General features: G+C 38.7%; 10 non-coding genes across 10 annotated transcripts; all 10 read right to left on the bottom strand.

Moving 5' to 3' along the window:
* Positions 1 to 323: 323 nt before the first annotated feature.
* On the bottom strand, positions 324 to 395 carry TRNAD-GUC (transfer RNA aspartic acid (anticodon GUC)). The gene has a single exon. It is a non-coding gene; the product is annotated as a tRNA-Asp (tRNA).
* A 969-nt stretch (positions 396 to 1,364) lies between these two features.
* Positions 1,365 to 1,436, bottom strand: TRNAD-GUC (transfer RNA aspartic acid (anticodon GUC)). The gene has a single exon. It is a non-coding gene; the product is annotated as a tRNA-Asp (tRNA).
* Positions 1,437 to 2,487: 1,051 nt separating this feature from the next.
* TRNAD-GUC (transfer RNA aspartic acid (anticodon GUC)) lies at positions 2,488 to 2,559 on the bottom strand. Its single transcript has one exon. It is a non-coding gene; the product is annotated as a tRNA-Asp (tRNA).
* Positions 2,560 to 3,957: 1,398 nt separating this feature from the next.
* On the bottom strand, positions 3,958 to 4,029 carry TRNAD-GUC (transfer RNA aspartic acid (anticodon GUC)). The gene has a single exon. It is a non-coding gene; the product is annotated as a tRNA-Asp (tRNA).
* Positions 4,030 to 4,304: 275 nt separating this feature from the next.
* On the bottom strand, positions 4,305 to 4,376 carry TRNAD-GUC (transfer RNA aspartic acid (anticodon GUC)). The gene has a single exon. It is a non-coding gene; the product is annotated as a tRNA-Asp (tRNA).
* Positions 4,377 to 7,244: 2,868 nt separating this feature from the next.
* TRNAD-GUC (transfer RNA aspartic acid (anticodon GUC)) lies at positions 7,245 to 7,316 on the bottom strand. The gene has a single exon. It is a non-coding gene; the product is annotated as a tRNA-Asp (tRNA).
* A 1,398-nt stretch (positions 7,317 to 8,714) lies between these two features.
* Positions 8,715 to 8,786, bottom strand: TRNAD-GUC (transfer RNA aspartic acid (anticodon GUC)). Its single transcript has one exon. It is a non-coding gene; the product is annotated as a tRNA-Asp (tRNA).
* A 275-nt stretch (positions 8,787 to 9,061) lies between these two features.
* On the bottom strand, positions 9,062 to 9,133 carry TRNAD-GUC (transfer RNA aspartic acid (anticodon GUC)). Its single transcript has one exon. It is a non-coding gene; the product is annotated as a tRNA-Asp (tRNA).
* Positions 9,134 to 10,611: 1,478 nt separating this feature from the next.
* Positions 10,612 to 10,683, bottom strand: TRNAD-GUC (transfer RNA aspartic acid (anticodon GUC)). Its single transcript has one exon. It is a non-coding gene; the product is annotated as a tRNA-Asp (tRNA).
* A 275-nt stretch (positions 10,684 to 10,958) lies between these two features.
* TRNAD-GUC (transfer RNA aspartic acid (anticodon GUC)) lies at positions 10,959 to 11,030 on the bottom strand. The gene has a single exon. It is a non-coding gene; the product is annotated as a tRNA-Asp (tRNA).
* Positions 11,031 to 13,787: the final 2,757 nt, after the last annotated feature.

Below are 13,787 nucleotides of genomic sequence, written 5' to 3' on the forward strand. Positions count from 1 at the left end.
GGTCTTCCGCGTGACAGGCGGAGATACTCACCACTATGCAATCGAGGATTTACATGAATATGCTATCAACAATCACGATTGTCAGTGATCTAATGCTCAATTTCTCTATATATTGTGGCCTTTATTGCAACATGTGGAGATAATCACAACGTAACGATCGATTAATTGCGTAATGTTTAGGGATTTCAAAGTCCCTAATTCATAGAGTTGAAGAATTCTGTGTTTGTGGGGAATTCATTACCGATTTCAGGTGATTTTATGAGGTATGAATCAAACAATTCGGACGGTCAACTGTATATAACAAATCATTTACTCAAAAATACCTCCCCGACGGGGAATTGAACCCCGGTCTTCCGCGTGACAGGCGGAGATACTCACCACTATACTATCGAGGATTTACATGAATATGCTTTCAACACTCACGATTGTCAGTGATCTAATGCTCAATTTCTCTATATATTGCGGCCTTTATTGCAACATGTGGAGATAATCACAACGTAACGATCGATTAATTGCGTAATGTTCATGGAATTCAAAGTCCCCAATTCATAGAGTTGAAGAATTCTGTGTTTGTGGGGAATTCATTACCGATTTCAGGTCATTTTATGAGGTATGAATCAAACAATTCGGACGTTCAACTTTATATAACAAATCATTTACTTAAAAATACCTCCCCGACGGGGAATTGAACCCCGGTCTTCTCCGTGACAGGCGGAGATACTCACCACTATACTATCGAAGATTTACATGAATAAGCTTTCAACACTCATGATTTTCAGTGATCTGATGCTCAATTTCTCTATTTGTAAGGGCCTACATTGCAACATGTGAAGATATTCAAAATGTAACGATCGGTTAATTGCGTAATGTTCAGCGATTTCATAATCCCCCAATTCATAGAGTTGAAGAATTCTGTGTATGTGGGAATTCATTACCGATTTCAGGTCATTTTATGAGGTATGAATCAAACAATTCGGACGGTCAACTGTATATAACAAATCATTTACTCAAAAATACCTCCCCGATGGTGAATTGAATGCCGATCTTCCGCATGACAGGCGGAGATACTCACCACTATACTATCGAGGATTTACATGAATATGCTTTCAACACTCATGATTTTCAGTGGTCTGATGCTCAATTTCTCTATTTGTAAGGGACTACATTGCAATATGTGAAGATATTCAAAACGTAACGATCGGTTAATTGCGTAATATTCAGCGATTTCATAATCCCCAATTCATAGAGTTGAAGAATTCTGTGTTTGTGGGGAATTCATTACCGATTTCAGGTCATTTTATGAGGTATGAATCAAACAATTCGGACGGTCAACTGTATATAACAAATCATTTGCTCAAAAATACCTCCCCGACGGGGAATTGAACCCCGGTCTTCCGCGTGACAGGCGGAGATACTCACCACTATACTATCGAGGATTTACATGAATATCCTTTCAACACTCACGATTGTCAGTGATCTAATGCTCAATTTCTCTATATATAGCGGCCTTTATTGCAACATGTGGAGATAATCACAAAGTAACGATCGATTAATTGCGTAATGTTCAGGGATTTCAAAGTCCCTAATTCATAGAGTTGAAGAATTCTGTGTTTGTGGGGAATTCATTACCGATTTCAGGTCATTTTATGAGGTATGAATCAAACAATTCGGACGGTCAACTGTATATAATTAATCTTTTACTCAAAAATATCTCCCCGACGGGGAATTGAACCCCGGTCTTCCGCGTGACAGGCGGAGATACTCACCACTATACAATCGAGGATTTACATGAATATGCTTTCAACACTCACGATTGTCAGTGATCTAATGCTCAATTTCTCTATATATTGCGGCCTTTATTGCAACATGTGGAGATAATCACAACGTAACGATCGATTAATTGCGTAATGTTCAGGGATTTCAAAGTCCCCAATTCATAGAGTTGAAGAATTCTGTGGTGAGGTACACTCATGATTTTCAGTGATCTGATGCTCGATTTCTCTATCTGTAAGGGCCTTCATTGCAACATGTGAAGATATTCAAAACTTAACGATCGGTTAATTGCGTAATGTTCAGGGATTTTCAGTGATCTGATGCTCAATTTCTCTATTTGTAAGGGCCTACATTGCAACATGTGAAGATATTCAAAACGTAACGATCGGTTAATTGCGTAATGTTCAGCGATTTCACAATCCCCCAATTCATAGAGTTGAAGAATTCTGTGGTGAGGTACACTCATGATTTTCAGTGATCTGATGCTCGATTTCTCTATCTGTAAGGGCCTTCATTGCAACATGTGAAGATATTCAAAACGTAACGATCGGTTAATTGCGTAATGTTCAGGGATTTCATAGTCCCCCAATTCATAGAGTTGAAGAATTCTGTGTTTGTGAGGAATTCATTACAGATTTCAGGTCATTTTATGAGGTATGACTCAAACAATTCGGACGGTCAACTGTATATAACAAATCATTTACTTAAAAATACCTCCCCGACGGGGAATTGAACCCCGGTCTTCCGCGTGACAGGCGGAGATACTCACCACTATACTATCGAGGATTTACATGAATATGCTTTCAACACTCACGATTGTCAGTGATCTAATGCTCAATTTCTCTATATATTGCGGCCTTTATTGCAACATGTGGAGATAATCACAACGTAACGATCGATTAATTGCGTAATGTTCAGGGATTTCAAAGTCCCCAATTCATAGAGTTGAAGAATTCTGTGGTGAGGTACACTCATGATTTTCAGTGATCTGATGCTCGATTTCTCTATCTGTAAGGGCCTTCATTGCAACATGTGAAGATATTCAAAACGTAACGATCGGTTAATTGCGTAATGTTCAGGGATTTTCAGTGATCTGATGCTCAATTTCTCTATTTGTAAGGGCCTACATTGCAACATGTGAAGATATTCATAACGTAACGATCGGTTAATTGCGTAATGTTCAGCGATTTCACAATCCCTCAATTCATAGAGTTGAAGAATTCTGTGGTGAGGTACACTCATGATTTTCAGTGATCTGATGCTCGATTTCTCTATCTGTAAGGGCCTTCATTGCAACATGTGAAGATATTCAAAACGTAACGATCGGTTAATTGCGTAATGTTCAGGGATTTCATAGTCCCCCAATTTATAGAGTTGAAGAATTCTGTGTTTGTGAGGAATTCATTACAGATTTCAGGTCATTTTATGAGATATGACTCAAACAATTCGGACGGTCAACTGTATATAACAAATCATTTACTTAAAAATACCTCCCCGACGGGGAATTGAACCCCGGTCTTCCCCGTGACAGGCGGAGATACTCACCATTATACTATCGAAGATTTACATGAATAAGCTTTCAACACTCATGATTTTCAGTGATCTGATGCTCAATTTCTCTATTTGTAAGGGCCTACATTGCAACATGTGGAGATAATCACAACGTAACGATCGATTAATTGCGTAATGTTCATGGATTTCAAAGTCCCCAATTCATAGAGTTGAAGAATTCTGTGTTTGTGGGGAATTCATTACCGATTTCAGGTCATTTTATGAGGTATGAATCAAACAATTCGGACGGTCAACTGTATATAAAAAATCATTTACTCAAAAATATCTCCCCGACGGGGAATTGAACACCGGTCTTCCGCGTGACAGGCGGAGATACTCACCACTATACAATCGAGGATTTACATGAATATGCTATCAACAATCACGATTGTCAGTGATCTAATGCTCAATTTCTCTATATATTGTGGCCTTTATTGCAACATGTGGAGATAATCACAACGTAACGATCGATTAATTGCGTAATGTTCAGGGATTTCAAAGTCCCTAATTCATAGAGTTGAAGAATTCTGTGTTTGTGGGGAATTCATTACCGATTTCAGGTCATTTTATGAGGTATGAATCAAACAATTCGGACGGTCAACTGTATATAACAAATCATTTACTCAAAAATACCTCCCCGACGGGGAATTGAACCCCGGTCTTCCGCGTGACAGGCGGAGATACTCACCACTATACTATCGAGGATTTACATGAATATGCTTTCAACACTCACGATTGTCAGTGATCTAATGCTCAATTTCTCTATATATAGCGGCCTTTATTGCAACATGTGGAGATAATCACAACGTAACGATCGATTAATTGCGTAATGTTCAGGGATTTCAAAGTCCCTAATTCATAGAGTTGAAGAATTCTGTGTTTGTGGGGAATTCATTACCGATTTCAGGTCATTTTATGAGGTATGAATCAAACAATTCGGACGGTCAACTGTATATAACAAATCATTTACTCAAAAATACCTCCCCGACGGGGAATTGAACCCCGGTCTTCCGCGTGACAGGCGGAGATACTCACCACTATACTATCGAGGATTTACATGAATATGCTTTCAACACTCATGATTTTCAGTGGTCTGATGCTCAATTTCTCTATTTGTAAGGGACTACATTGCAATATGTGAAGATATTCAAAACGTAACGATCGGTTAATTGCGTAATATTCAGCGATTTCATAATCCCCAATTCATAGAGTTGAAGAATTCTGTGTTTGTGGGGAATTCATTACCGATTTCAGGTCATTTTATGAGGTATGAATCAAACAATTCGGACGGTCAACTGTATATAAAAAATCATTTACTCAAAAATATCTCCCCGACGGGGAATTGAACCCCGGTCTTCCGCGTGACAGGCGGAGATACTCACCACTATACAATCGAGGATTTACATGAATATGCTTTCAACACTCACGATTGTCAGTGATCTAATGCTCAATTTCTCTATATATTGCGGCCTTTATTGCAACATGTGGAGATAATCACAACGTAACGATCGATTAATTGCGTAATGTTCAGGGATTTCAAAGTCCCCAATTCATAGAGTTGAAGAATTCTGTGGTGAGGTACACTCATGATTTTCAGTGATCTGATGCTCGATTTCTCTATCTGTAAGGGCCTTCATTGCAACATGTGAAGATATTCAAAACTTAACGATCGGTTAATTGCGTAATGTTCAGGGATTTTCAGTGATCTGATGCTCAATTTCTCTATTTGTAAGGGCCTACATTGCAACATGTGAAGATATTCAAAACGTAACGATCGGTTAATTGCGTAATGTTCAGCGATTTCACAATCCCCCAATTCATAGAGTTGAAGAATTCTGTGGTGAGGTACACTCATGATTTTCAGTGATCTGATGCTCGATTTCTCTATCTGTAAGGGCCTTCATTGCAACATGTGAAGATATTCAAAACGTAACGATCGGTTAATTGCGTAATGTTCAGGGATTTCATAGTCCCCCAATTCATAGAGTTGAAGAATTCTGTGTTTGTGAGGAATTCATTACAGATTTCAGGTCATTTTATGAGGTATGACTCAAACAATTCGGACGGTCAACTGTATATAACAAATCATTTACTTAAAAATACCTCCCCGACGAGGAATTGAACCCCGGTCTTCCGCGTGACAGGCGGAGATACTCACCACTATACTATCGAGGATTTACGTGAATATGCTTTCAACACTCACGATTGTCAGTGATCTAATGCTCAATTTCTCTATATATTGCGGCCTTTATTGCAACATGTGGAGATAATCACAACGTAACGATCGATTAATTGCGTAATGTTCAGGGATTTCAAAGTCCCCAATTCATAGAGTTGAAGAATTCTGTGGTGAGGTACACTCATGATTTTCAGTGATCTGATGCTCGATTTCTCTATCTGTAAGGGCCTTCATTGCAACATGTGAAGATATTCAAAACGTAACGATCGGTTAATTGCGTAATGTTCAGGGATTTTCAGTGATCTGATGCTCAATTTCTCTATTTGTAAGGGCCTACATTGCAACATGTGAAGATATTCAAAACGTAACGATCGGTTAATTGCGTAATGTTCAGCGATTTCACAATCCCCCAATTCATAGAGTTGAAGAATTCTGTGGTGAGGTACACTCATGATTTTCAGTGATCTGATGCTCGATTTCTCTATCTGTAAGGGCCTTTATTGCAACATGTGAAGATATTCAAAACGTAACGATCGGTTAATTGCGTAATGTTCAGGGATTTCATAGTCCCCCAATTCATAGAGTTGAAGAATTCTGTGTTTGTGAGGAATTCATTACAGATTTCAGGTCATTTTATGAGGTATGACTCAAACAATTCGGACGGTCAACTGTATATAACAAATCATTTACTTAAAAATACCTCCCCGACGGGGAATTGAACCCCGGTCTTCCCCGTGACAGGCGGAGATACTCACCATTATACTATCGAAGATTTACATGAATAAGCTTTCAACATTCATGATTTTCAGTGATCTGATGCTCAATTTCTCTATTTGTAAGGGCCTACATTGCAACATGTGAAGATATTCAAAATGTAACGATCGGTTAATTGCGTAATGTTCAGCGATTTCATAATCCCCCAATTCATAGAGTTGAAGAATTCTGTGTTTGTGGGAATTCATTACCGATTTCAGGTCATTTTTTGAGGTATGAATCAAACAATTCGGACGGTCAACTGTATATAACAAATCATTTACTCAAAAATACCTCCCCGATGGTGAATTGAAAGCCGGTCTTCCGCATGACAGGCGGAGATACTCACCACTATACTATCGAGGATTTACATGAATATGCTTTCAACACTCATGATTTTCAGTGGTCTGATGCTCAATTTCTCTATTTGTAAGGGACTACATTGCAATATGTGAAGATATTCAAAACGTAACGATCGGTTAATTGCGTAATATTCAGCGATTTCATAATCCCCAATTCATAGAGTTGAAGAATTCTGTGTTTGTGGGGAATTCATTACCGATTTCAGGTCATTTTATGAGGTATGAATCAAACAATTCGGACGGTCAACTGTATATAACAAGTCATTTGCTCAAAAATACCTCCCCGACGGGGAACTGAGACCCGGTCTTCCGCGTGACAGGCGGAGATACTCACCACTATACTATCGAGGATTTACATGAATATGCTTTCAACACTCACGATTGTCAGTGATCTAATGCTCAATTTCTCTATATATAGCTGTCTTTATTGCAACATGTGGAGATAATCACAACGTAACGATCGATTAATTGCGTAACGTTCAGGGATTTCAAAGTCACCAATTCATTGAGTTGAAGAATGCTGTATTTGTGAGGAATTCATTGCCGATTTCAGGTCATTTTATGAGGTATGACTCAAACAATTCGGACGGTCAACTGTATATAACAAATCATTTACTTAAAAATACCTCCCCGACGGGGAATTGAACCCCGGTCTTCCGCGTGACAGGCGGAGATACTCACCACTATACTATCGAGGATTTACATGAATATGCTTTCAACACTCACGATTGTCAGTGATCTAATGCTCAATTTCTCTATATATTGCGGCCTTTATTGCAACATGTGGAGATAATCACAACGTAACGATCGATTAATTGCGTAATGTTCAGGGATTTCAAAGTCCCCAATTCATAGAGTTGAAGAATTCTGTGGTGAGGTACACTCATGATTTTCAGTGATCTGATGCTCGATTTCTCTATCTGTAAGGGCCTTCATTGCAACATGTGAAGATATTCAAAACGTAACGATCGGTTAATTGCGTAATGTTCAGGGATTTTCAGTGATCTGATGCTCAATTTCTCTATTTGTAAGGGCCTACATTGCAACATGTGAAGATATTCATAACGTAACGATCGGTTAATTGCGTAATGTTCAGCGATTTCACAATCCCTCAATTCATAGAGTTGAAGAATTCTGTGGTGAGGTACACTCATGATTTTCAGTGATCTGATGCTCGATTTCTCTATCTGTAAGGGCCTTCATTGCAACATGTGAAGATATTCAAAACGTAACGATCGGTTAATTGCGTAATGTTCAGGGATTTCATAGTCCCCCAATTTATAGAGTTGAAGAATTCTGTGTTTGTGAGGAATTCATTACAGATTTCAGGTCATTTTATGAGATATGACTCAAACAATTCGGACGGTCAACTGTATATAACAAATCATTTACTTAAAAATACCTCCCCGACGGGGAATTGAACCCCGGTCTTCCCCGTGACAGGCGGAGATACTCACCATTATACTATCGAAGATTTACATGAATAAGCTTTCAACACTCATGATTTTCAGTGATCTGATGCTCAATTTCTCTATTTGTAAGGGCCTACATTGCAACATGTGGAGATAATCACAACGTAACGATCGATTAATTGCGTAATGTTCATGGATTTCAAAGTCCCCAATTCATAGAGTTGAAGAATTCTGTGTTTGTGGGGAATTCATTACCGATTTCAGGTCATTTTATGAGGTATGAATCAAACAATTCGGACGGTCAACTGTATATAAAAAATCATTTACTCAAAAATATCTCCCCGACGGGGAATTGAACACCGGTCTTCCGCGTGACAGGCGGAGATACTCACCACTATACAATCGAGGATTTACATGAATATGCTATCAACAATCACGATTGTCAGTGATCTAATGCTCAATTTCTCTATATATTGTGGCCTTTATTGCAACATGTGGAGATAATCACAACGTAACGATCGATTAATTGCGTAATGTTCAGGGATTTCAAAGTCCCTAATTCATAGAGTTGAAGAATTCTGTGTTTGTGGGGAATTCATTACCGATTTCAGGTCATTTTATGAGGTATGAATCAAACAATTCGGACGGTCAACTGTATATAACAAATCATTTACTCAAAAATACCTCCCCGACGGGGAATTGAACCCCGGTCTTCCGCGTGACAGGCGGAGATACTCACCACTATACTATCGAGGATTTACATGAATATGCTTTCAACACTCACGATTGTCAGTGATCTAATGCTCAATTTCTCTATATATAGCGGCCTTTATTGCAACATGTGGAGATAATCACAACGTAACGATCGATTAATTGCGTAATGTTCAGGGATTTCAAAGTCCCTAATTCATAGAGTTGAAGAATTCTGTGTTTGTGGGGAATTCATTACCGATTTCAGGTCATTTTATGAGGTATGAATCAAACAATTCGGACGGTCAACTGTATATAACAAATCATTTACTCAAAAATACCTCCCCGACGGGGAATTGAACCCCGGTCTTCCGCGTGACAGGCGGAGATACTCACCACTATACTATCGAGGATTTACATGAATATGCTTTCAACACTCATGATTTTCAGTGGTCTGATGCTCAATTTCTCTATTTGTAAGGGACTACATTGCAATATGTGAAGATATTCAAAACGTAACGATCGGTTAATTGCGTAATATTCAGCGATTTCATAATCCCCAATTCATAGAGTTGAAGAATTCTGTGTTTGTGGGGAATTCATTACCGATTTCAGGTCATTTTATGAGGTATGAATCAAACAATTCGGACGGTCAACTGTATATAAAAAATCATTTACTCAAAAATATCTCCCCGACGGGGAATTGAACCCCGGTCTTCCGCGTGACAGGCGGAGATACTCACCACTATACAATCGAGGATTTACATGAATATGCTTTCAACACTCACGATTGTCAGTGATCTAATGCTCAATTTCTCTATATATTGCGGCCTTTATTGCAACATGTGGAGATAATCACAACGTAACGATCGATTAATTGCGTAATGTTCAGGGATTTCAAAGTCCCCAATTCATAGAGTTGAAGAATTCTGTGGTGAGGTACACTCATGATTTTCAGTGATCTGATGCTCGATTTCTCTATCTGTAAGGGCCTTCATTGCAACATGTGAAGATATTCAAAACGTAACGATCGGTTAATTGCGTAATGTTCAGGGATTTCATAGTCCCCCAATTTATAGAGTTGAAGAATTCTGTGTTTGTGAGGAATTCATTACAGATTTCAGGTCATTTTATGAGATATGACTCAAACAATTCGGACGGTCAACTGTATATAACAAATCATTTACTTAAAAATACCTCCCCGACGGGGAATTGAACCCCGGTCTTCCCCGTGACAGGCGGAGATACTCACCATTATACTATCGAAGATTTACATGAATAAGCTTTCAACACTCATGATTTTCAGTGATCTGATGCTCAATTTCTCTATTTGTAAGGGCCTACATTGCAACATGTGGAGATAATCACAACGTAACGATCGATTAATTGCGTAATGTTCATGGATTTCAAAGTCCCCAATTCATAGAGTTGAAGAATTCTGTGTTTGTGGGGAATTCATTACCGATTTCAGGTCATTTTATGAGGTATGAATCAAACAATTCGGACGGTCAACTGTATATAAAAAATCATTTACTCAAAAATATCTCCCCGACGGGGAATTGAACACCGGTCTTCCGCGTGACAGGCGGAGATACTCACCACTATACAATCGAGGATTTACATGAATATGCTATCAACAATCACGATTGTCAGTGATCTAATGCTCAATTTCTCTATATATTGTGGCCTTTATTGCAACATGTGGAGATAATCACAACGTAACGATCGATTAATTGCGTAATGTTCAGGGATTTCAAAGTCCCTAATTCATAGAGTTGAAGAATTCTGTGTTTGTGGGGAATTCATTACCGATTTCAGGTCATTTTATGAGGTATGAATCAAACAATTCGGACGGTCAACTGTATATAACAAATCATTTACTCAAAAATACCTCCCCGACGGGGAATTGAACCCCGGTCTTCCGCGTGACAGGCGGAGATACTCACCACTATACTATCGAGGATTTACATGAATATGCTTTCAACACTCACGATTGTCAGTGATCTAATGCTCAATTTCTCTATATATAGCGGCCTTTATTGCAACATGTGGAGATAATCACAACGTAACGATCGATTAATTGCGTAATGTTCAGGGATTTCAAAGTCCCTAATTCATAGAGTTGAAGAATTCTGTGTTTGTGGGGAATTCATTACCGATTTCAGGTCATTTTATGAGGTATGAATCAAACAATTCGGACGGTCAACTGTATATAACAAATCATTTACTCAAAAATACCTCCCCGACGGGGAATTGAACCCCGGTCTTCCGCGTGACAGGCGGAGATACTCACCACTATACTATCGAGGATTTACATGAATATGCTTTCAACACTCATGATTTTCAGTGGTCTGATGCTCAATTTCTCTATTTGTAAGGGACTACATTGCAATATGTGAAGATATTCAAAACGTAACGATCGGTTAATTGCGTAATATTCAGCGATTTCATAATCCCCAATTCATAGAGTTGAAGAATTCTGTGTTTGTGGGGAATTCATTACCGATTTCAGGTCATTTTATGAGGTATGAATCAAACAATTCGGACGGTCAACTGTATATAAAAAATCATTTACTCAAAAATATCTCCCCGACGGGGAATTGAACCCCGGTCTTCCGCGTGACAGGCGGAGATACTCACCACTATACAATCGAGGATTTACATGAATATGCTTTCAACACTCACGATTGTCAGTGATCTAATGCTCAATTTCTCTATATATTGCGGCCTTTATTGCAACATGTGGAGATAATCACAACGTAACGATCGATTAATTGCGTAATGTTCAGGGATTTCAAAGTCCCCAATTCATAGAGTTGAAGAATTCTGTGGTGAGGTACACTCATGATTTTCAGTGATCTGATGCTCGATTTCTCTATCTGTAAGGGCCTTCATTGCAACATGTGAAGATATTCAAAACTTAACGATCGGTTAATTGCGTAATGTTCAGGGATTTTCAGTGATCTGATGCTCAATTTCTCTATTTGTAAGGGCCTACATTGCAACATGTGAAGATATTCAAAACGTAACGATCGGTTAATTGCGTAATGTTCAGCGATTTCACAATCCCCCAATTCATAGAGTTGAAGAATTCTGTGGTGAGGTACACTCATGATTTTCAGTGATCTGATGCTCGATTTCTCTATCTGTAAGGGCCTTCATTGCAACATGTGAAGATATTCAAAACGTAACGATCGGTTAATTGCGTAATGTTCAGGGATTTCATAGTCCCCCAATTCATAGAGTTGAAGAATTCTGTGTTTGTGAGGAATTCATTACAGATTTCAGGTCATTTTATGAGGTATGACTCAAACAATTCGGACGGTCAACTGTATATAACAAATCATTTACTTAAAAATACCTCCCCGACGAGGAATTGAACCCCGGTCTTCCGCGTGACAGGCGGAGATACTCACCACTATACTATCGAGGATTTACGTGAATATGCTTTCAACACTCACGATTGTCAGTGATCTAATGCTCAATTTCTCTATATATTGCGGCCTTTATTGCAACATGTGGAGATAATCACAACGTAACGATCGATTAATTGCGTAATGTTCAGGGATTTCAAAGTCCCCAATTCATAGAGTTGAAGAATTCTGTGGTGAGGTACACTCATGATTTTCAGTGATCTGATGCTCGATTTCTCTATCTGTAAGGGCCTTCATTGCAACATGTGAAGATATTCAAAACGTAACGATCGGTTAATTGCGTAATGTTCAGGGATTTTCAGTGATCTGATGCTCAATTTCTCTATTTGTAAGGGCCTACATTGCAACATGTGAAGATATTCAAAACGTAACGATCGGTTAATTGCGTAATGTTCAGCGATTTCACAATCCCCCAATTCATAGAGTTGAAGAATTCTGTGGTGAGGTACACTCATGATTTTCAGTGATCTGATGCTCGATTTCTCTATCTGTAAGGGCCTTTATTGCAACATGTGAAGATATTCAAAACGTAACGATCGGTTAATTGCGTAATGTTCAGGGATTTCATAGTCCCCCAATTCATAGAGTTGAAGAATTCTGTGTTTGTGAGGAATTCATTACAGATTTCAGGTCATTTTATGAGGTATGACTCAAACAATTCGGACGGTCAACTGTATATAACAAATCATTTACTTAAAAATACCTCCCCGACGGGGAATTGAACCCCGGTCTTCCCCGTGACAGGCGGAGATACTCACCATTATACTATCGAAGATTTACATGAATAAGCTTTCAACATTCATGATTTTCAGTGATCTGATGCTCAATTTCTCTATTTGTAAGGGCCTACATTGCAACATGTGAAGATATTCAAAATGTAACGATCGGTTAATTGCGTAATGTTCAGCGATTTCATAATCCCCCAATTCATAGAGTTGAAGAATTCTGTGTTTGTGGGAATTCATTACCGATTTCAGGTCATTTTTTGAGGTATGAATCAAACAATTCGGACGGTCAACTGTATATAACAAATCATTTACTCAAAAATACCTCCCCGATGGTGAATTGAAAGCCGGTCTTCCGCATGACAGGCGGAGATACTCACCACTATACTATCGAGGATTTACATGAATATGCTTTCAACACTCATGATTTTCAGTGGTCTGATGCTCAATTTCTCTATTTGTAAGGGACTACATTGCAATATGTGAAGATATTCAAAACGTAACGATCGGTTAATTGCGTAATATTCAGCGATTTCATAATCCCCAATTCATAGAGTTGAAGAATTCTGTGTTTGTGGGGAATTCATTACCGATTTCAGGTCATTTTATGAGGTATGAATCAAACAATTCGGACGGTCAACTGTATATAACAAGTCATTTGCTCAAAAATACCTCCCCGACGGGGAACTGAGACCCGGTCTTCCGCGTGACAGGCGGAGATACTCACCACTATACTATCGAGGATTTACATGAATATGCTTTCAACACTCACGATTGTCAGTGATCTAATGCTCAATTTCTCTATATATAGCTGTCTTTATTGCAACATGTGGAGATAATCACAACGTAACGATCGATTAATTGCGTAACGTTCAGGGATTTCAAAGTCACCAATTCATTGAGTTGAA

This window comes from Saccoglossus kowalevskii, chromosome 17, assembly GCF_978046115.1.
Source record: "Saccoglossus kowalevskii chromosome 17, keSacKowa6.1, whole genome shotgun sequence".
Classification (NCBI taxonomy): domain Eukaryota; kingdom Metazoa; phylum Hemichordata; class Enteropneusta; family Harrimaniidae; genus Saccoglossus; species Saccoglossus kowalevskii.